This window comes from Wyeomyia smithii, chromosome 3 (assembly GCF_029784165.1).
Source record: "Wyeomyia smithii strain HCP4-BCI-WySm-NY-G18 chromosome 3, ASM2978416v1, whole genome shotgun sequence".
NCBI lineage: Eukaryota > Metazoa > Arthropoda > Insecta > Diptera > Culicidae > Wyeomyia > Wyeomyia smithii.
Window position 1 is genome coordinate 110,698,624 of NC_073696.1, and position 25,457 is coordinate 110,724,080.

At 39.7% G+C, this 25,457-nt stretch overlaps 1 protein-coding gene across 1 annotated transcript in view; it reads right to left on the reverse strand.

Moving 5' to 3' along the window:
* LOC129726561 (nephrin-like) overlaps positions 1–25,457 on the reverse strand; it is an 875,571-nt gene that overhangs the window by 306,206 nt on the left and 543,908 nt on the right. The gene's annotated exons all lie outside the window — the stretch shown is intronic.

The window sequence follows — 25,457 nt, forward strand, 5'->3', positions numbered from 1 at the left end:
TTTTTCTTCTTTGGTAAATGTTAGGTAAAACTACACGAAAAACAAATTAGGAGTGACAAAATATAGCCGAATCGAAACCGAGACAAGCTTCAACGGAGCTATTGACATACGCGTAACAAGCACGTATCAGTTCTAACTAGGACATTTTGCATAAGATTGAACAATGTTTTCACACTTTAAAAATGAGTCACTTCCAGGAAAACAAACAACGTTGATAACTGTGAGCAACAATAAACTGATTCAGTTTCATAGTCATTAATACTGGAGCAAAGGCGATTTTTTACATGCTGTAAATTAATCGCATATCAGTTCCACTATAATTTATTGAATGTTACTAAGTGATTGTCATAAGCACCAAAAGCAAATTTGTGCTTTCCTTATGCGGAAATTACCATGGGTCTAGATTAACTAATTTGCTTTATTCATATTAGACTGATAACGATGTTTGATTGAGCACAAAGGAACAATAACGGAAAATAACTCGATTTCAGAGTTAAAATTTTTAAATGAGGATTATAACTTGCTGCGCCAACCTGTTTATAGACAACACTGCCGTTTTCCTGGTGGTCGTTATTGTAAAAATGATTATTGAAAAATACGTGAGTACCGAAAAACCAACGTGAGATTGTACCATTCAAACCAATTGTTTGTCAGCCACCTTCTGGCGATCACAATATCAAACTTTCTTGAATAAGATTCCTCGAATACTTAACCAAGAAAAACTAGTGTTCTGACCCGGAAGTCACGAGTTGGACGGCACAGTTTCACCCCGGCTAACGATATTGTTTTGATGTCGCGCACCTCTAACAGCTATACTGTAGGCTCCACTCGCTACCGTGTGACGAACAAGAATGGAGTTGAATTTTCTACACGCAGTGATTTGTATTTGTATAGTTTGTTCTGTAAAACTTGCAAAATATATCAGGTTAGTTTGTCCCATCTAAAAAATAATTGCATACCAGTCCCAAAATGGATATTATTGAAAATAACGTTTGTATTCAAAGTTTGAATGCTTTTTTCCACAACATTTTTTTCTTCTTTGGTAAATGTTAGGTAAAACTACACGAAAAACAAATTAGGAGTGACAAAATATAGCCGAATCGAAACCGAGACAAGCTTCAACGGAGCTATTGACATACGCGTAACAAGCACGTATCAGATCTAACTAGGACATTTTGCATAAGATTGAACAATGTTTTCACACTTTAAAAATGAGTCACTTCCAGGAAAACAAACAACGTTGATAACTGTGAGCAACAATAAACTGATTCAGTTTCATAGTCATTAATACTGGAGCAAAGGCGATTTTTTACATGCTGTAAATTAATCGCATATCAGTTCCACTATAATTTATTGAATGTTACTAAGTGATTGTCATAAGCACCAAAAGCAAATTTGTGCTTTCCTTATGCGGAAATTACCATGGGTCTAGATTAACTAATTTGCTTTATTCATATTAGACTGATAACGATGTTTGATTGAGCACAAAGGAACAATAACGGAAAATAACTCGATTTCAGAGTTAAAATTTTTAAATGAGGATTATAACTTGCTGCGCCAACCTGTTTATAGACAACACTGCCGTTTTCCTGGTGGTCGTTATTGTAAAAATGATTATTGAAAAATACGTGAGTACCGAAAAACCAACGTGAGATTGTACCATTCAAACCAATTGTTTGTCAGCCACCTTCTGGCGATCACAATATCAAACTTTCTTGAATAAGATTCCTCGAATACTTAACCAAGAAAAACTAGTGTTCTGACCCGGAAGTCACGAGTTGGACGGCACAGTTTCACCCCGGCTAACGATATTGTTTTGATGTCGCGCACCTCTAACAGCTATACTGTAGGCTCCACTCGCTACCGTGTGACGAACAAGAATGGAGTTGAATTTTCTACACGCAGTGATTTGTATTTGTATAGTTTGTTCTGTAAAACTTGCAAAATATATCAGGTTAGTTTGTCCCATCTAAAAAATAATTGCATACCAGTCCCAAAATGGATATTATTGAAAATAACGTTTGTATTCAAAGTTTGAATGCTTTTTTCCACAACATTTTTTTCTTCTTTGGTAAATGTTAGGTAAAACTACACGAAAAACAAATTAGGAGTGACAAAATATAGCCGAATCGAAACCGAGACAAGCTTCAACGGAGCTATTGACATACGCGTAACAAGCACGTATCAGATCTAACTAGGACATTTTGCATAAGATTGAACAATGTTTTCACACTTTAAAAATGAGTCACTTCCAGGAAAACAAACAACGTTGATAACTGTGAGCAACAATAAACTGATTCAGTTTCATAGTCATTAATACTGGAGCAAAGGCGATTTTTTACATGCTGTAAATTAATCGCATATCAGTTCCACTATAATTTATTGAATGTTACTAAGTGATTGTCATAAGCACCAAAAGCAAATTTGTGCTTTCCTTATGCGGAAATTACCATGGGTCTAGATTAACTAATTTGCTTTATTCATATTAGACTGATAACGATGTTTGATTGAGCACAAAGGAACAATAACGGAAAATAACTCGATTTCAGAGTTAAAATTTTTAAATGAGGATTATAACTTGCTGCGCCAACCTGTTTATAGACAACACTGCCGTTTTCCTGGTGGTCGTTATTGTAAAAATGATTATTGAAAAATACGTGAGTACCGAAAAACCAACGTGAGATTGTACCATTCAAACCAATTGTTTGTCAGCCACCTTCTGGCGATCACAATATCAAACTTTCTTGAATAAGATTCCTCGAATACTTAACCAAGAAAAACTAGTGTTCTGACCCGGAAGTCACGAGTTGGACGGCACAGTTTCACCCCGGCTAACGATATTGTTTTGATGTCGCGCACCTCTAACAGCTATACTGTAGGCTCCACTCGCTACCGTGTGACGAACAAGAATGGAGTTGAATTTTCTACACGCAGTGATTTGTATCGAGTTGAGAGTAGATTTTTGCAATATAGGTGACGCGATGACTCGAGAATGAGAAACGAAACAAAACGCTCTGCTGAGTCAAAATATGCAGGCAGTGGAATTTATTCCGTCCATGTTATTGTTATCCGTGCTTAAGCAACAATTGTCACACATTTTATTTATCTACCGACATATAGATGACTGAAATGCATTAAGTCGTTCGGTTGCTATAATCGTTCGAAATCTGACGCAACATTCGCCAGTTTCATTTTCAATTTAACAAAATGTACTCTAGTATAGAGAACAAAGACGTAGTCCTACGTCAAAATAAAGATCATAGCTTTTCAACCACTCCTAAGAATCGTGGAGCCCTTCGTCAGCACGGAAGTGCTTAAGGAGAAATGGTATTGGAACCAGAAATGACCAACATCAAATTTTCAAAGGCACAAGACTCGAAAAAAAACGGTAATGCATCACCTGTGAAAACACCTCTTCATGTTTGCTGGAGTGATGCAAACATGAGGATATTTTTCACAGGTGATGCTTTACTTGTTTTTCGAGTCTCGTGCCTTTGAAAATTTGGAGTCGGCTATTTCTGGCCTGATTTACCATAAAACTTTATATTTACCATAAAACTTTATTTACCATAAAACTTTATACCATAAAACTGATTTACCAAACTTGAATGGACATTTCCCTAAGAGAGCACGCATAAATGACGTAGCTTTTTTAGGATTTTTTGACAAACCCCCACCCCGCCCTTTCCCGTCGGACCCCCTCTAGAAAATAACGTAGCTTTATTCACAACCCCTCCATGAAATTTATTTTTGCAAATTTTGTTACCGAAAACATACCTTTTATCATTAATGAACAAGAAAAGACAAGAAAGTAATGAAAATGATCCTAAACAAGAAAAAACAGTCATAAAAACGAGCAATTAGAAAAAATCCAATTTATTACCCAAAATCCAAATTTGCTACGTAGCTTGGTTTGAACCCCTACCCTCCTCCTCTTAACATTTCGTCAATAAACTGCCCCCCTCACCCCTTGGATGCTACGTCACTTATCGATGTTCACTAAGCGAACATAGAAGCCACGCCGGGTCTTACTTGACGGTCTTTTGACGCACTTCTATCTTTACTTGGATCATTAGAATACACAGAAATGGTTTACTAAGCTTTAAGCTTTGTCTAACTGTGTCTTTATTTTCTATACTGGGGTTCATTTTGTAAAATTGGAAGTGAAACTGGCAAATGTTCCGTCAGATTTCAAACGATAGAAACAGCATAATCACATGATGGCAATCAATAACCAATATATTGCTGGATAGATAAAATGTTGGACAATTTTGTAATACGCTAGTTATCATTATTTCATGGCACAGCGATAAAAATTGATAAAAAGTTTCAAGGATGAATTTGAAATAATTACCAATGAATCTATCACATGCGAGCAAACCCAGCACAGACAACTAGAATAGACATCAAATATTTACTGTAACATTCTCTGTACCGACGAAAAAATTGACAGAATCTCCCCGTCACAACAGGTCAGGTAATGTTCGCTTTACTGTATTTAGACTTATTTGATGTCTCGAAGGTGGAGGTTTGTCGTAAAATATAAAACAGCTTGTAGCAATCATGCTGGTGAATTTTGAAGCGTGTAGTAGTTCTTCGTCGAGTTTTCAAATTAATAGCTGATCTATTATAAGGAGCATGAACAGTTGGCTAATCAGGCGCAATTACACCTTGCATACGAGTTAGCCGTTTGAATATTTGCTCTTCCTTCAGCTGTTACGCAATCCAAAATCTCCAGCACAAATCAGCGATTTACTTGCTTGGACTTCTTGAAAAAAACTTAGCCAGTGCAGGTCATTAAACTCGGGAAATGAAAGGATAAGATGCATGAAAATTATTGAAGAGTGAAATATAAACTAAGGTTTCAATTTAGCGTGAAAGTTCGTTCCAAAATTTCCGGTTCTCGTTTGTTAGTACTTTCAGATGCACTTTTAGCTGGGATCCGAATCTGCCGTTGATCGGACTGATCGGCAACTGTAGCATTGAGTTCGTTTTTAGGTTTGTTCGCCTATTGAGACTGAGTACCTTAGTTGCGTGCGTCAGCCTCCGCGTGTAACGGCACCCCTCATCCCTTCACGGCTTCCTACAGGGTTCCGTCACATTAGGTGGCAGAATTAGCCGGTCTTTTACCGGATTCTTTCCATGAAGCTAGCCTACACCACTAGAACACGACCATCAGTCGCTTCACAAAAGTAGGTCAAAACTTGCTTTCATTCGTAGCCATAGCCGAGGATAAGTTAACGATCTTGTTCATAAACACGACAAAGGTGGGGAAGCGAATGCCGAAGATGCTCCGGAGAGTAATGAAGTGGGACTAAGCCCACAAGTAGTGTACTAAAACAGAGGAAGGCCGAGGAGAGGCCATTAGGATAACAGAGGTAGATAGTGCTTCCGCGAGGGGTAATTGTCTCTCACGCAATAGCCGCTAGGGCTAGCATCAAGCTCTTATGTGAATTATAATTCAATTTTTAATTATAAGTGATTTCGTTTGGCCCCTTCGACCACACATACGGGATTTGCTTCGCGTTTGTTTTCTCGGGAAAATATATCACATATCCCGGCAGAGTCCTTCGGAGGAGACTCTGCATAGTGGTGGCAGCGGCCTTAAGAAAGCGGTGGCAGCAAGCTAATTGAATCTCTGCAATCATAGAGCATCGTGGTGTCACGTGACCCCCGAAAAAGATGACCGAACTGCTTCATATCGATCCGCGTCGTTTACAATCTCTGAGTGAGTGTGTATTGATGGACAAGCCGATCGATACTACGCGTGGTGTAGTGAAGAAAGAAGCCTGAAAAAACGTAAACCTCATATGAAATCCTTGAATAATACTGCACCCAACGCAAACGGGGAACATTTTATTACTTTAGGGCAATTTTTTATTACTTATTGTGTCTTATGACTGCGCATTATACACAAATAGTAATAACCGAAAAGTAACAAAAATTATGACGGGCACACGCTTGTATGTGTTTCTGCAGGAGAACATACAGCCAAGCACCGCAGTGCATGTGTTAGCAAGACTTCACTCGCTGCATTTGTATTGATGCAACGATCAGATTCATTTTTGCTTCCCTTCATCCCCACATAATGAGAATCTCACCCGTCAACCTCAAATGTCTAATTAGAAACATTTTCGTTTCGTCCCCCAGTGTTTACATGAAATGAAAATATGTTATACTGTCTGAACAGAGTTGCCGAAGTTGCGAATATTGTTCTGGATGGGCACGAGTTTTGTATTTTCAAACAGGTGCAAATGAGTTTCCATGAACCAATGAGTATGTGTTTTGAAGAGCTTGCAAGAAAGCGAATGTTTTTGTTTTTCTCTAACGCAGTTTACAGATCGTGATGTCATTTAAAGACGCATTTCAAATCTTTGAAATCATCAACGTTTGCATACTCTATGACGGGGAAAATGCTGCTTGGCAGCTCTTGTCATATTCTTCCTCTACTCCGTATGCATACAACGAGCGAACTAATACACGCTCACCGGATGAATTGGAGATTGAAGAAACTTGTAACATGTGCAACATATGCGACGGTGTGTGATTTTTTTTTTAACTTGAGATGGAAAGGGAGCAGTTTATGACAGAAAAAATCTTGCATGTGGTAGCACGACCATTATTAGATGGTCGTACTCCCGTAACACGTGCTAAATATATGACAGTATGTGTTGTTACTTGACTGGGGAAGAATTTTATTGCCTTTTTAGTAATAGGTTTGTTACCTTAAAGGCAATTTTGCGCTATTGCTTCTAAGGTAATAAGGAAAAGTTTTGCGTGTGGATGTTTAGTGTAGTGTGAAAGAAAAAAACTCTAGGAAAGCGGTTTCATGTTGGTCGGTGACTTGTAGTATTTTTTCTAGTTTGAGCTCAAAGGTAAAACCTGTGTTGACCAGATTCGTAACAAAACGAAAGTCAAGTCATCCACCAGTCGCAGTGGAAGCCATGGCAACGTGTTAGTTAAATTTTCAGAAATTTCATAGCTCTAAGCTATATCGTGTGAACCGTTATTTTGTAAATTCAGTTTGTGAACTGCACAATGACATTACGTCGTCTAGAGTTTAATCAAGAAGTAGCTGCGAAAAGCAGGAAGTTTTTTGCCTCGGACGATTTCTCGCGTAACTTTTCGAAAAGAACCAACCAACAATAAGAGACTCTCTTTGTTGATTAACAACTAAGTTATTTCTACATATTTCATGATGGCCATGATGGTTGTAATGACCTCTGTTTTCGTTTCCCTGTAATAGCGCGTATACCTTTCAAAATCCACGCCTGCCGAATTGCGTTTGTTTTCTCGAGGGTACTCGGAAATAGTAATTAACAAATATATAAACACTTGGATGCTTCTGGTAATGACTTGAATTCGTGCGCGCTGCTCGTCTAGGCTCGCGAGGTCTGACAAGAAAGATACTCATTGTTCATCTTCGCAATAAGTTTACCACGGTCACACATCCCTTCCTTTCCGTCACAGTCATGGAGATGCAGAGGTAAACTCGATCTTTGACAACACCGACAGTTACACCTCCTTCCTTACAACATCCTTCCTTACCCTTACAATCATAAGGACGTTATCAATCCATACAAAGTGGTAGCTATTGAATTATTGTACACTGAAGATGGCAAACTAATCCCATGTAGCTATATACGTGGTTTCTTGTGCAATTTCACTAGCTCAGATTTATTACGGAGGAGCAGATACGAAATGTGCGGTCGTCAAGCTCAAGCAAACTGTGTTGACCAGTGTAATCAATCAGAATGGAACTGAAAATTACGAAATTTCTGTTTCATGACACTGAAGCAAAAAATATAATCATTGAAAAAGAAAATTAACATAACATTTGATGCAGTTCACTTGTAATAACTTGGGTACTGCAAACAATTTAAACGCACATATCAGCTTAATCAATTCTATTAGGAAGTCAGGTTCACGTATTTGTTACGTTTCACTGAATCGTACGCCGTTTTGATATCTGGCGTGTCTGCAAGTTGTGTTCTCGAAATTTGTCAAAGATCTGTTTGAAGGTGAATATTTGGTTAGTTGTAGATTGTCCCGCTCGTAAATCGCGCTAGTTGTTACCAAAAAAGGCAGTCAACTATGATGTTAGGGTTCTAGCATATCTGTGGCCTGTTAGCAGGGCTTTACTAGAGTACAAAATATGAAGTTCATCCTTTTTCCGCCGGAGTGGTATTTGTTATTAGATTATATAGTACCAAGAGTACAGTTTACACGGTAATAAAAATGCTATACACTTAATCATACTACATGTACCTTCCAATCGAAACAGTGGTCGGTTGCGCTCTTTCTGATACGTTACGAATAACAAAATACGGATTCAACGATTTGAATGAATAAATAGTAGCACTTGAATATTTGCGTTCACTTTCATAAAACGTTGTAATTGATATTCGCTTGTATGAAATAAGGAAATATCAAAGCTCAGATAAATTGACGTAGCGCAGAAGTCTCATCAAATCACCATAAAAATAGTTATTTCCATTTTACGGTGGTTACAATATTGACAACATGTTGAAAAAAAAAATCTCATGATGTAATACAATTCAAAGAGTGATATGTCTGGGATCGCACATTCGAATATGGTTTGCCTTTGGGACACGTGGTCATAAAGAGGGGAACGGGGGGTTTGTCAAAAGACCACGAAAGACCACGCATGAGGGTGGGGGGGTTAACGAATTGACCACGTGGTTTTTTTTCTGACTTATAATTTATTGTTGCCACCTAGTCAAGACCAAAAGCTTTTGCATTTTACTAATATAGAATGTACCGAATGTTTAATAATAAAAATTTAAAAAATTTAAGTGAATTTTTGGCACTAGACAAATGAAAAGACCACGTGGTTAAAGTCGCAAGGGGGGGGGGGGGGTTGGCCAAAAGACCACGAAAGACCACGGGGGGGTACGGGGGGTATAAAAAGGGATCAAAATATGGCCCCGTGGTTTAGGAACGGTCCCTTTGTGGCTATTGTTAATGTAACCAGATTTATTCATCAATTACAATTTAAATAAATCGTTTGAAAAGAAAAATTCTTGCCAAAATTCAGGGAAAATATAAGTGTAATTTAAGAAACGTATAACAGTCTGGTGCTGCGAAATGTAATCTCTCGTAATCGACAGAGATTTAAAATGAGCAACTTTTAGAGCCGGCTCCCACGTTCGACACCAATCGGGTCCCACGACGAACGATCCCATTTCATTTTCATGAAAACCGCCGTTATACACATTACCACACTTTATTTCTTATCTCCTGGCTGTCAGCCAAGTGGAATTCGCATATTCCTGCTTTATGAGCGACCTTTTTGCTCATGCAGCACTATGTGCACTCTCATTCGCAACCGTTTGCCGGGGAAACCCACTCTAAAGCACCGACCGGATTTCAACATCAATAAAAAAGCATTTCCTATCAACAATTCGTTTTTATCACACACTACAAACCTAGAGCCGGGAAGCACGAGGACATCCGGCATGGGACCTTCCGGCCATCGAGGAGCATCATAAACAAAAAAGGCTAAAGTTATCCACCCAGCAGTGAGCATCATGGATGCAGCAAAAATATAAATGATGCTGTATATTTGTAATCCGTTTTTAAAGCCTTCCGTTGTATTTCTCAAGTCAGTACAATCATGTTTTCTAGTGTCCGATTGAGCAAACCCATCATCATTTCTTGAAACTGGTTTCGGAAAGGGTCCTCCGGTTCTATTATCTCCTCTGTATGATGGCAATTCATAAACCCTTAAGTGCCACATAGCCGGTAGTCCTTGTCTGCGCAATCTACAAGCTTCTCGGGTGTCGATTTTGTTAACATATGAGCTGTTATTGATGGTCGTCAATTTCGTATCCTGGAGGCGCTATGTAACACTACAACGGACGTACGGTAAATAGTATGAGATAGTGGTGAAGGCAGAGAAGCCGACAATGTGCCTCCATTTATAGGTGCAATTTTCGGTGAAGGATATTGAAAACGGTGACAGCAAATATAAAAAAAATGGGATCACAGTTGTGTCTCTCTTGATGCGCCTGGTGGGAATTGCATTTGGTTGATTCATATTAAATTTTCAGATCTATGTTATGTGAATATTTTTGATCTGCTTTGATATGGTACATTTTTCCGCTCGATAATACGATGAGGTCAACGAGTGATACAACAATGCTAATGTAAAAGTGCTAAAAAATAATATTTAATTCAGAACGAGTGAGGATAAACTTATAAATTTGAAAACAAAAATGAGATCGATTATCATAAACCACACATGACCACAGATTATTCAAATTTTTGATAAAGTTTAATGCAATCCAAGACTTCTGGCGGAACGATTCCTGAGCGAGTCTGAAATTGAATCGAAATAAATATTTTATATCCCTTATAGATTTCTCCTGCATGAATTCATAGACTAGTATTTCTCCAATCTCAAGAGCTGGTAAATTTGCTATTCAAATATGTAAAATTTTCATTGCAATCAATTTTTCCCGAATTTACCTCAGTATAGTGCTGTGAAATGCAGCAGTACGAGTATCAGTCAAAGACCACGTTCTGTTCCTTACGCTAGCCATAGGTTCTTTGGATTCTTTCTGCCAGTAGTGAATGCTTTTTCATACCTTATCTTTCGATTCCACCTTTGCCCCCTCGATGGTATTTGTGCTTGCTACTACATGCGATACTGTCCGAAAGGATCATGAAAATAAAATTGAAAGATTTCAAGAAGCCACAATGAATTTATGAATACTGAAAAGCAGCTTAAAAAGCAATGAATTTGACAAATTGTTATAGGAACGTTCTATTGCAGAGTTGGTCGTTGGCTGGACGACGAGATATAGTTGTGTACCGGAACACTTGAATTGAAGTCACGGCTTATCATTTCGAGAAAAGAACCACCACTTGCTGGATGATTGAATTGAACTCAGATGATAACTTTGATGATACTGTGTAAAATGTTACTGATGAAACTGTCAAATAAATTACGTATTTTTCATAATGTGCTTTTCTAAATCATCTTGTTGATGGCCGCCATGAAACGAATCGAGTTGGTCAATCGCTTTTATAAACTTTTTTATTTATAATCAAAAGCTTACGCAAAATACAAATCCAAGCACAAAGAAAAACCAGCACGACTTGGAACCAGAGCTTCCCTCGCTTGCTCAATATAGCAAAACATAAAATGTTTATGCTTGGAAGCAATGCTCATCGTGATACTTTACCTCCAATACCGTTCATCCGTCTCGAAAATGCAGCATCACTGCAGAGATGCCACACAGTTTCCACCTACCTTTCACAATCACTTCCTCGCCCAGGAGGAAATAAACTTCGAACATGAAAACGTCGGAATGCAAGAGTCAAAGGTCGAAACGTTATTAACGCTGAATGTTGAATGGAATTCTGGTAGACTGGTGTTGGCTGCATTTCAACGTAAAATCACAAGGCAAAAAAACCGAACGGGCAATATGCATTCCTAACAAGATTTCCCATGATCGGTTATATAATGCATGCAAACGCCCCTCCCTTGCTTCTCTCTTTGTGCCTCTCTCTACAACCTTATTTCATTTCGACGTGAAAAACCGGAAACGTCTGACATACATTTGTACCGCAAATTGAAATAATTTCTGTGGGAAAAGCTTCCGGCGCTACGTTGTACATGACACTTCAATCAGAATCCGTAAGCCCCGCAAAAAATTAAAATTTATTTTCTTCAAAAAAATATAGTTATGGAATTGCACAACCATATTGCCCAGAATAATGCGGCAGATTAATTTTTACAGCTCTCTTCAACTCTGGTTTCAGTGCTGTTTTATTCGTTTGTAGTTTTGGTCTAGACATATTAAGATACGTAATGTGAATGTGTGTGTTTGTTGGATACTAACTTTTTTAAGTCTCAATTTTTGATGGAATATCTATCATGAGTTTTTGAAAGAATTGATTAAAAAAATCTGTTTTTAGATAGAACCTTCTCATGAAAATATCACCAAAACTTTTTGTATAACATGTCTTATTACTTGCAAGAGTTTAAATATTTACCAGAACTAGCTTTAATTTGAATCTTGAAATTAAATTACACTGGTCGATAAAGGCTTTGTCCTACAGCTCTAACTGTAAAAATTAGAAAGATTATAGATTTTTAAGCGTTCCTGTAAATTTTGGTGCTTCTAGTCAGCTCATAACTGTATCATGAGGCCCCAGAGTAGTTGCTCGCCGGGTTCGTTGTTTCTATGTATGCTTGCAGGAAAACTTCATCTAAGTCATTGAAAACTATACATACAGTGCCTCTAATTTTGGGTCTGTCAACGTGTTGTCTGAAAGATTAATAAAAAATCGGAAAAAACTATCAACTACCAATGTTTTACTGTCTTTTCTTTGTGTTCTGATGTGTACTTCCGATCAACAATTAGTTTCACCGTAGAAAATGTGTGTAAATCGATTGAGAAGAAATATATTACTTGCATAAGACACAATTATGGGTCACTTTTGGCATTCAAGATCATTCAGTCTACGAAAATGTCAAAATCCATCACAAAAGTTATTTTATTGTTGTGAAAGCTTGATAATAAGTTATTTTATTCAGTCATGATGCATTAAGGGGTAATATATACCGAAATTTTTTTTCTTGGTTTTAATCATGCTAAAACTATCCTAGAATCAAAATTTACATCGCCCAAGTACTGATCCAAACTCAAAATTCGTTTAATCAATTTTTATCGAACAACTTTTATGCTCCAAAATCACATTTTTCGATTATTTTGGCGATGCTAGTTTTTCGAGGCTTTGTAAACTAGCAGAAGCAGATCTATATCGTGATTCAAATTTGAAGTATAGAGGTCGCTGCATCAAGTTTCGATCGTCATAGCGTCTCTACAGCACGTGTTTATTCACAATTTCCCTTTGTTACGTCGATCCAATGAGGTATACAAAGTAGAGGAAGAAGAAGACATTTGTCTGTATTAATAACGAAAATAAGGTAAACAGAAGCACGTGCTCGGGTTGTGACGTAGATCTCCAAAACACGAAAATGCCATTTAGAATTGTGTTCCGCATTGTTTAACGATGCAGGTAGGCGTTTTCAGCCGTAAACAGTCATAATTTGTGAAAATTTATTGAAAAAAATGTACCGAACATTGATTTTTTGGGCATTTTTTTTGACTTCTACGGCATCACTGTTAACAAAAAAGAAGCCCTTTAAACCATCTCCGTACCTTTCTATATTCCATTGACGTCGATCAGCTGTTCTCGTTGTGTACGTTGTTTGTTTGAGTTTTTCAATAGTTTTTAACTGTGAGTTATATTCAAAAGTACTCAAATATGAATGACAAGTTTGAGTTTTGCGTGAGATTGGACGCCAACCACGTCAAAGTCGCTAAGCATCGCATATCTGATTTCGCGAAAGAGGCTAAGCGCAGCCTAACATCACTTGACTTGACTTGACTTGACTTGAAATTTTAACTGTAGCTTCTGCATTAGATTATCTAGTGAAGTACACAACACACGATTTTGGTGATTGATTACAACAACAAAAGTTATTAACAAATACAATTTTTATGTCTGAAAAGAATTTTTTTTCAAACCGTTGCCAAATTGCGAAGAAAAAATCCAAAAATATAATCATGTGTACTTCACTTGCGACACTTATGTAGATAATAAAAAGTTTTTTGTTTTGGTTATAGGTGACGTTGGGCACGACTTCTACTGCTCGCCGCGGAAGAACTTTTAAAAAAAGTGTTTCACGGCAATCGCTGCAAAAAAATAGCAATAATTTTTTTTTCTATTCTCCAAGAGCTTAATTTAATGATATATTATTTATTTACCTTACATCTCAAATGTCCTTAAATAAAATCATGAGCATTTGGTCGATATTACCCCTTAAAATAAAAACACAACAGTAATAAAAATAGCCAAAATATGGACTGACCCACAACTGTACAGTGTACTCCGCAAAATGTAATAATTTCTAATCGTTCGTGTGAATTTCAGAGATTCTAGCCAAGTGAGAAAAGCGTAAAGTATGACTGAAATAAAAAGACTTAAATTAGGGGCCGTTCCTAAACCACGTGGTCATAAAGAGGGGGACGGGGGGGGGGGGGGGTTGTCAAAAGACCACGAAAGACCACGCACGGGGATGGGGGGTTAACGAAATGACCACGTGGTCTTTTTTCCTGACTTATAATTTATTGTTGCCACCAAATCAAGAATGGAGCTTTTGCATTTAAGAAATATAGAATGTAGGTACTGAAAGTTAAATAACGAAAGTGTAGAAAAATTAAACCGTATTTTTAGCAGTTGACAAATGAAAAGACCACGTGGTTAAAGTTTGAAGGAGGGGGGGGGGGGTTAGCCAAAAGACCACGAAAGACCACGGAGGAGTACGGGAGTATAAAAAGTGATCAAAATATGACCACGTGGTTTAGGAACGGCCCCTTAAGTGTTCTCGTAGGCAAACGTAGAAGCGACGAACCCGACGAGTGAATACTCTGCGACCTTTTAACATACCCCCGAGCTGGACCCGAGCTGTAGAACGATTAACGGAATGATTACGGAATGATAACTGGGAGGGGAACCTAATTTCTGATAAATCGCAGATAGCCAGGCGTTAGAAGCAACATTTATTTTAAAGTGGTGTTGAACGACGAGGAAGGTATGAGAAACGTCGAGGGGAGGTCTGAGGTACAACTACATACGGACTGGTTGTAAGGACTTATATGTATGCCCTATCTACAAGAAGCGACATAGACTCGATTGTAGTAATTTCAATTCCATAAGAATCAAATTCCGCTTACAAAATTCTCTCCCGTATCCTGTTCCAGCGACTAAAGCCGTTGCAGGAAACCTTTGTTGGAGAGTACCAATGCGGTTTTCGAATGGAACGATTTACAACGAACCAGATGTTCACCTTGAGACAGATCCGCGACAAGTCACAAGAACTCAACTTGCAGTCACATAATCTGTTTATAGACTAGGCGAACGATACCGCACGGTGCAAACCAGAGTAGGTTTCGCTCGGTCAATTCGCATCCACCAAATTGCGTTTGCTTTTTTGAAGGCATTGATATGAAGGTATTGGTATGGATTGATACTGGACATTTATAAAAATACTTAGACGCTTCGGGTTGTAGATAATTTTCGCGAGCATCAATACAAGAAAAAACTCATCGCTCGTTCGTATTCGTAGTGAGCGAGCTTCGCGCACAGCATCGTTTGATTCCGTTGATTACCACGGAGACAACACAAACAACACAAATTTTCCTTTCCGACGCAGTCGTAGAAATTCAAAAATAAACTCGGTCTCAGTCTGACCGTTTACCAGAAACTGCTCAGCTGTTGCTTTGATATAAGCGTGGAGGAGGATTCGTTCGATAGCATAGTATCGCGATAGGGCAAAGTATAATTTTCAAAGAACCATCTACCGAAGTGCGTTTGCTTTCTCAAGGGTACACAGTATTGGTAACAGACAAACAAGCTTGGAAGCTTAGAGTGATGGATGTATTTCGCGTGTGTCGCTCGCATAGATTCGAGGTTTTTGAAAAGAAAAATACCTATCGCTCACCTTCGTGACGGATTAATGTCGCGCGCAACATCGTTTGATTTCGTCACTTACCACGGTGACACAGCCTTTCATTTCCGTCACAATCGTGGAGATGCAGAGGTAAACTCGGTCTCCGACAATAACAACTTTTACACTTCCTTCCTTATAATCTCCTTCCTCACCCAAACGACCGTGATGACGTGGCCAATGTCGTTATCGATCTATACAAAGCTAAGCATTAGCTACTAAGGGGCCGATCCTAAACCACGTGGTCATAAAGAGGGGGACGGGGGGGTTTGTCAAAAGACCACGAAAGACCACGCACGGGGATGGGGGGTTAACGAAATGACCACGTGGTCTTTTTTCCTGACTTATAATTTATTGTTGCCACCAAATCAAGAATGGAGCTTTTGCATTTAGGAAATATAGAATGTAGGTACTGAAAGTTAAATAACGAAAATGTTGAAAAATCAAAGCGTATTTTTAGCAGTTGACAAATGAAAAGACCACGTGGTTATAGTTTGAAGGAGGGGGGGGTTAGCCAAAAGACCACGAAAGACCACGGAGGGGTACGGGAGTATAAAAAGTGATCAAAATATGACCACGTGGTTTAGGAACGGCCCCTAAATTGTTGTACGCTGAAGATGGCAAACTAATCCCAAGTAGCTATATACTTTGGTTCTTGTGCAACTTGCTCAGATGAATCATTGAGGAGCAACTATGGAATGTGCGGTCGTCAAGCTCAAGCTTAAGGCGGCGTACGATACAGTTAAACAAAACGAGCTGTGGCAAATTATGCTCGAACATGGTTTTCCAACAAAACTAATCAAACTGTTACGTGTGACGCTTGACGGTTTCACATCCAGCGTCAGGATAGCGGGCGATTTTTCGGACCCGTTTGTGACGTTAGATTGGATTCACCATAAACATTGCCAAAACTAAATACATGGTGGCTGGCAGGATACTTTTGAATGGGTCGACGAATTTGTTTATCTTGGTACTCTCGTGAAACTTGTAAACGAGGTGAAGAGACGGATTGCTGCAGAGAATAGGGCTTATTACGAATTGCACAGCCAGTTTAGTTCCCGTAGCCTACAGATCCGTACGAAATTTGCGCTTTAAAAGATTCTGATATTCTCGGTGGCGCTCTACGAACATGAATAGTAGACGTGGAAGGAGGCCGATCAACGAGCGCTTGGGGTCTTCGAAGGTAGAATCCTGCGATCAATACTCGGTGACAAACTAGAAAATGAAGTGTGGTGCAGGCGCATGATTCACGAGCTGTACGAAGTGTACAAACACGCTGATATTGTCAAGCTGATGGAACACGGCAGGTTACAGTGGACTGGCCACGTAGCAAGGATGGCGGATGAGTGAATGGCAAAAATAACTATTGAGAATAGGTTATGTTTCCATTCAATTCTACTACAAAATTCGAATACCCTTTAATCGAATACCGTCCGCAGATACGTATTTCAGCTGCTACATGCAACCATCATCAGTGCTTATGTGGACAGTCCACATTTTGCTTGTTGTAGGATAAGTACAACGATACACCGTGCCCCAGTGCTGAGTCGAGAAAATTTCCAGCTCTAAAAGATCCTAGACCTGATTGGGAATTGAACCCGATATCACAACCATGTGGGAGAGCTAACCGACCGACATCGCTAACCACAGAACCACGGGGACCACTACTATGTCTTGAATTAATCCGTTTTATTTTAGCACAACATAACGGACACATTCTATACTTCTTTTGAATCTATTTTTATAATTTTGCGTTTCTTCGTTGAAAATTTGTACATTTCAGCTATGGATGGTAGCTAACCAGGATCTTTTTCCACAAAAAACGGGCAACCAATAAAATCGACCATTTTTGATTTGGCTGAAACTTTGCACGTACGTTTCTATAGACAAGAGATGCCATTTTGTACCTAATTTTTTGGAAAACGATTCATTTTTGAAAAGCTACTTAGAAATGCTATTGAAAAATGCTATTTTGGGAACGTTTTGATAATTACAGATATGCTTGAGGCCAAAACTTAACCCACGACCAACAGGATTGTGTGAGGATCATAATACTGTACAATCACCGACATATATCTTTGCACTGAGAATATTAAAAATAGAGTTTATTGATCTATGATCGAAAACACAATTAAGAATATCACTTTCGCAGATTTTTTTTAAAAACCGCTAACGATTTTTTCTATTTCGCTGTCATTTATTTTTTTATTCAATTGCACAGTTGAATCAAATGAATTTGATGAATAGATTATAATATTTTTCTCCATAGGATTTTGGCAATCATTTTCAAGGCAATCATACATCTAATGTCAATTTAATTCTGTTCTGCCTTTTTTTCAGCAGAGTTAAGACAGCCTTATGCTTGCTAATGTGAAAATGTGTAACCGCTAGCTTTATTATATTTTAAATCGACGTTTTATAAACACGAAACTATCGGGAAATTTGAGCTTTTTTTAGATCTTCATTCTCAATTGCTTGAACAATAAATTTCTGCTCTAAGGTCAATGAAATGCGCTTTTCCGGTTCATTTTTCACAAATTTATAACACAAACAAATTGTAACAGAGATGAAACTTTTTCGACCTATCCAGAACAATGAGCAAATAAATTGAATTCATGAAAGTATACACATGCAATAGGGAATTATGTTTTCGATGCACTTTCTACAACTGAATAAATATTGTCGGAGCTACTAACATTAAAGGAAATCTATGTAGAATAATAATTAGTGAATAATTTTGTCGTAAAATAATCCTAGTTATCCGGTTTTTGGTAATTGAAAATTGCTAGTTAATTTGAATCGTGAAACCGAAAATCCGAAAACATACAAAACACGACACTTTTGGTAGTTTTTATATAAGATGATAACAAACATACTGTTTGAAAATTTACTTCATCCTATTGTTTATAAGACATGTTTTTAGGTAGTAATCGTGAAAATCAATTTAAGTAAGACATTATACCATTTTGTATGATAATAAATAAACACGCTTCTTTCCTTTTTGTGCTGTTTGTTTACATTCTAGATGATAACCTTTTGCTAACTAGCTGCAGGGGTGTACTCGCTTCCACCAACGCTACCAAAATAGCACTTCTTCTGGTTATCCTTCGATTGGCTTCTCTGCTTCCGTTGCGATAAGAAGCAAACGAGAATCGCTCCGATATATACTGGTTCGAAAAATTAAAACAATACTGCATTGTACGCAGACGGTACGCGTGTGGTTTCTGTTTTCGGTTTCGGTGCTGAAAACAAAAGCAATCCAGCAGCCGGAGCAAACTCCCCGTGCCGCCGGGCGCCCGTTACCCCCTAACGGTGCAGAAGACAGTGTATTCTGTATAGACGGTCCGCGTGTGATTTCTGTTTTCGATTTCGGTGCTGTGAAAATAAAAGCCAGGGCGAATTCCCTATGTAGCCGTGCGCCGGTTACCGTCTAGTGCTATAGAAGACTGTGCATTGTGTGCAACCGTTACCCATATGGTTTGTGCTTTCGGTACCAGTGTAGTGCTATATGAACTGTACAGCTGCCAAAGGCAACTTACAGCATCCCGCACACCACCAACCACTGGTGAGCCCCTAATGCTGCTTCAGCTGACCGAAGGAGACTGACTACTGGATTAACCCAACTATCAGCCAGGAACGCCCGTAGACAAACATATAAAAATCTGGTGAAGTATTCACATTTATAATTCTTTTTTTTTATAAATTTTTTTTCAATACGATTTTCTGGTTTTTTATTCAATACATACTTTTTTGAAAAATTGTTTTTACATTTAACATCAGTTACTTAATCCCCCCCCCCCCCCTCATATACGCATATTAATTGTTTGCGTGCGGTAGAGCAAAACGCTCCCGCAAAAAATGGACAATATGCAGATGGAACTTTTTCTGGATGTGGAAACAAATGTGGAAGAGATTGTGATCTCCCCCAGCAGTTCCTCTCTACCTTCCCCGGTACAATCCCCATTACCTAGCCCTGTATCAAGGGCGCCAGAAGTACGGGTAAAAGCTTACCCAGATGCCGCGAAAGGTCCGTTCGTAGTTTACTTCAGACCCATAAAGAAGGCACTAAATATAATCCAAATCGGCAAGGACCTGGCAAAACAGTTTTCGGACGTAACCGAAATTACAAAGGTTAGACCGAACAAACTGCGAGTTGTCGTGAGTAGCTTGAAGCAAGCAAGCGCAATTGCTAGCTACGAGCTCTTCACGAGGGAGTACCGAGTGTACATCCCTGCCAAGGAGGTGGAGATCGACGGTGTGGTTACCGAAGGAAGCCTCACGGTCGATGACATTTTACGTCATGGGGTTGGCTGCTTCAAGAACCCCCTGATTCAAGATGTAAAGATACTGGATGTCAAGCAATTGCATTCAGTATCCATCGAAGAAGGGAAGAAGAAATTCCTCCCTTCGGATTCCTTCCGTGTAACATTCGCCGGATCCGCACTGCCGAACTACATCTCTTTGGACAGGGTTCGTCTGCCTGTACGCCTGTTCGTACCGCGGGTCATGCATTGTCAAAACTGCAAGCAGTTAGGTCATACAGCCACCTACTGCTGCAACAAGGCACGCTGCAGCAAGTGCGGAGGCAATCATGCTGAGACCGCTTGCAGTGAGGATACTGAAAAGTGTTTTTACTGCGAGGGAACTCGGCATGACCTTTCGGCGTGTCCCGCGTACAAACAGCGCGAAGAAAAAATCAAGCGTTCCCTCAAGGAATGATCAAAGCGCTCTTTTGCAGAAATGCTTAAGAGGGCTGAGCCACCCTCGACAGGAAACATCTTTTCTTTTTTGCCAACCGATGAGGGTATATCTGACGATCCCATTGAAGGGTGCTCCTATGCCATGCCAGAAGGATCTAGGAAGAGGAGAATTATTAACTCTCCTAATCTTTCTCGCAAAGGTCGTAAGATAACCCCTAGCGGAATGACCAATAAGCCAACACAAAAAGGAAGCAGTGAAGAAAAACCGAAGCAAGTACCTCCCGGTTTAAATTTCAAATCAAATCAGGAGTACCCACCGCTTCCTGGGGCACCAAAAACCCCTCGTGCACCCATTTCTCGATCAGAAGATAAAAAAGAAACAGGGTTCATAAAATTTTCTGATATTGTGGACTAGATATTTAAAACATTCAACCTACCAGATCCTCTACAAAATATTCTTCTCGCTCTTCTTCCTACATTGAAAACCTTTTTGAAGCAACTAGCAGCAACTTGGCTCCTCATTTCAGCTATCATATCTTTCGATGACTAATACGGCGAAAGAGGTTAGGACTTTTATCACTGTATTACAGTGGAATTGCAGAAGTATCACCCCCAAATTCGATCTGTTTTCTCATTTGATAAATACATACAATTGTGACACATTTGCGCTCTGTGAGACTTTTCTCAATTCAAACGATCAACTCAAGTTCCACGATTTTAACATAATTCGTCGAGATCGAGACCCACACGGTGGAGGGGTACTTTTAGGGATCAAAAAGTGCTATTCCTTTTTCAGAATCGACCTCCCCTCGATCTCGAGTATTGAAGTCGTTGCCATTCAAACGAATATGAATGGAAAAGACCTATGCCTTGTTTCGTTATATATCCCTCCATCCGCGCGGATTGAACAGAGGCATCTCACTGATATAGCAGAGTTACTTCCCGCGCCTTTTTTGATATTGGGAGATTTCAATTCTCACTGTTCGCTATGAGGGACGCTGTACGACGACAACCGATCTTCTTTAATTTGTAACTTAATCGACGACTTCAATATGACACTTTTGAATACTGGGGAAGCGACACGTGTACCTAATCCTCCAGCACGTGAAAGCGTGCTTGACCTATCCCTTTGCTCGACATCACTATCCCACGGTAGTGATCATCTTCCAATCGTTTTCTCAATTGCTAATGGTTCAACTCCCCCGGATCCAATCAATATTTCATACGACCTTACACGTAATATTGATTGGAAGTCTTATGAGACGATTATTGCGGAATCCATCGAGGCTTACGAGGAACTTCCTCCGGAGGAAGAATACGCGCTCCTTTCTGGCTTGATCATCGACGCCGCGACTCAAGCTCAGACGAAACCGATACCCGGGGTAACGATTAGACAGCGCCCTCCCAACAAATGGTGGGACAAAGAGTGCTCTGAGCTGTACGCGCGAAGGTTCGCGGCGTATAAGGACTACCGAGAGTACGGCACTGTCAACCTACTTCGAAAGTACAAGGCACTGGGCAGGCAGATGAAGAGCTTAGTAAAGGCGAAAAAACGCGGGTACTGGCGGCGGTTCGTAAACGTGTTGTCGAGGGAAACAGCGATGAGCACTCTTTGGGATACCGCCAGGCGCATGCGGAACCTTGACGTTTCGAATGAGAGTGAGGAGTATTCAGATCGCTGGATACTCGATTTTGCCAAAAAGGTCTGTCCGGACTCTGTATCGGAACAGAAAACCTTACGCGACGCGTTTTTAGTAACTACGGAAGAGCCTCCATTTTCGATGTTGGAATTTTCAATGGCTCTCCTGTCGTGCAACAATAAGGCTCCAGGGTTAGATAGAATTAAATTCAACCTGTTGAAAAATCTACCCGACTCTGCAAAAAGACGCTTGTTGAATTTATTCAACAAGTTTCTTGAGTTAAATATTGTTCCGCACGACTGGAGGGAGGTAAAAGTCATTGCTATTCGGAAACCCGGGAAACCTGCCTCTGATTACAATTCATAATGGCCGATTGCGATGCTCTCTTGCCTTCGGAAATTAATGGAGAAAATGATCCTCTTACGGTTAGACAAATGGGTCGAAACAAACGGCTTACTTTCAGATACTCAATTTGGCTTTCGCCGGGGCAAAGGGACGACCGATTGCCTAGCGTTGCTTTCTACTGAAATTCAACTCGCCTTTGCTCGAAAAGAGCAAATGGCTTCTGCGTTCTTGGATATTAAGGGGGCTTTTGATTCTGTCTCTGTAGAAGTTTTGAGCGAGAAACTTCATTCGCAGGGACTTTCACAAATTTGAATAACTTTTTGCTCAATTTGTTGTCAGAAAAGCATATGTATTTCTCACATGACGATTCGACAACTTCCCGAATTAGTTACATGGGACTTCCCCAGGGCTCATGTTAAAGTCCTCTCTTATATAATTTTTACGTCACTGACATCGATGAATGTCTTGCTAATTCATGCACGCTAAGGCAACTTGCAGACGATAGCGTTGTATCCATTACTGGAAGCGAGGCTAGCGATCTGCAAGGACCATTGCAAGATACCTTAGACTATTTGTCTGAATGGGCTCTTAAGCTGGGTATCGAATTCTCTCCGGAGAAAACTGAGCTGGTCGTTTTTTCTAGGAAGCATAACCCAGCTCAGCTGCAGCTCCTACTAACGGGTAAAACGATCACTCAGGTTTTTGTCGCTAAATGTCTCGGGGTCTGGTTCGACTCTAAATGCACCTGGGCTTGTCATATTAGGTATCTGACACAAAAATGCCAACAGAGGATTAATTTTCTTCGTACGAATACCGGAACCTGGTGGGGTGCCCACCCTGGAGACCTTCCAAGGCTTTACCAAACAACGATACTGTCAGTTCTTGAATACGGTTGTTTCTGCTTTCGCTCCGCTGCGAAAACACACATTATACAACTAGAAAGAATATTGCGTATTGCCTTGGGCTGCATGCAGTCGACCCATACGATGAGTCTTGAAGTGCTAGCGGGTATTCTTCCGTTGAAACATCGTTTTTGGAATCTCTCTTACCGGTTGCTAATTCGATGCACAGTTATGAACCCATTAGTAATTGAAAATTTCGAGAGGATGGTCGAACTTCAATCTCAATCCAGATTTATGACCTCATATTTTGACTATATGGCTCAAGATATTAACCCTTCTTCATACGTTCCTTTCAACGTCTCACTTTTAGATACTTCTGATAATGCTATATTCTTCAACACCACCATGGAAGAAGACATTACTGGTATCCCGGATCAATTGCGACCCCAAGAGATCCCTAAGATTTTTTCCAATAAGTTTAAACATGTTAGTTACGATAAAAGGTTTTTCACTGATGGATCTAATTTAGATGAGTCCACTGGCTTCGGTGTTTTTCACGAAAACTTTACCGCCTCCTACACGTACGTGTACGTCGCAGAACTTGCTGCTATTCAGTACTCTCTTGGGATCATCGAAACCCTACCCATAGACCACTACTTCATCTTCACAGACAGTCTCAGTGCCATTGAGGCTCTGCGATCGATGAAGACTGTGAAGCACACCCCTTATTTCCTGGGGAAAATACGGCGGTTTTTAAGTGCTTTAACAGATAAAAATTACCGGGTTACCTTAGCGTGGGTCCCTTCTCATTGTTCCATCCCGGGCAATGAAAAGGCTGACCCTTTAGTTGAGGTGGGCGCTATTGATGCCGATATTTATGTAAGACCAATTGCTTATGATGAATTTGATAGCATTTTGCGTCAGAGAACTCTCAACAGCTGGCAATCATCATGGAACTCAGATGAACTGGGACGGTGGCTACATTCCATTTTTCCTAAGGTATCGACGAAAGCATGGTTCAAGGGGTTGGATGTAGTTCGGGACTTCATTCGCGTGATGTCCAGACTTATGTCCAATCACTATACGTTAAACACGCATCTCTTTCGTATAGGGCTTGTAGACAGTAATCACTGCGTTTGTGGCGATGGCTACCAAGACATCGAGCATGTTGTTTGGTCGTGTGCCGAATTCTGTGGTGTTAGGTCCGAGCTTATAGAATCGCTTCGGGCTCGAGGAAAACAACCGAACGTACCCGTTAGAGACATTCTGGGAAGCGGTGATCTCCAGTACATGACACAGCTATACGGGTTTATAAAAAATGCTGGCATTAGAATTTGAAATTTTTTTTATCTATTTGTTAGATTACAATTCCCGTCACAAGCTGAAAAGAAGACTCGGCATCTTTATGTTTACGCAGACACCTCAGACCAAAACTGTCAATTAGAACATCACTGGTTAGCCACGTACAAAGGAGTACCTTCTATGATTTAGAATAGTTAAAAACAAAATTGTAACTCCCATCCTCTCACCTTAAATCCCCATTAGCTCGTAGTCGGCCGCGAGATATAAAAAATGTGCCTCCCTCTTTCCCCTACTAATTTAGAATTAAAAAAATGTACTTGGCTCAGTTAAACATAAATTGTATCGTGCCGTGTCAAATAAACTATTTTAAAACTAACTGGTTATCCTTCAGCATCTTCTGAAATTCTATCGATTTTTTATGATATGTGACAATAACTGGAATTGTGACCTGCTCTGACTCAAAGATTTCAAAACGAAGAATAGCACGATAACAAATTAAAAATCAATATGAACATAAAATTACCGGCTGAGAAAATTATCATAATTTACTATTCAAATCCCGACAAACAACGCATTTGCAAAACGACAAACGAGACCCGATACGTACTAAATCCCATTTTGATCTGTCTAAACGTTTCCCAATCATCCACTGGCTGCTTGGTTAGCAGCAGGCAGCATTTGGGAGAGGTTTCTTTCAGTGAACAGCGATTTCAGATTCCGCCATGTGAACCCACTCAACTCCATCTCTGATCAGCTGTAGGTATCGCACTCATATCGCCTATCTCAGATCCAGATGCCGCATATTGCTACAGTAGTAATGCTCTTACAATGAATGAGGAGCTGGCTACCGTCTGCAGACAATTGAAAAGCAGTTATCGAAATCGACATACCGAGGAGGCTCATCTTCTGCTGCAAACAGATTCAATCTCCGGCCGAATGGGGCTTCCTGATCAGAGACTTTTTCCCCAAACGGTACCCCATCCGTTCCATCACAACATTAGAGCTATGTTTATGTATATTCGATTCGGATTGGGTACTCAACAACGATGTTATTGCTAACAATTCTTGAACATAAACAAAG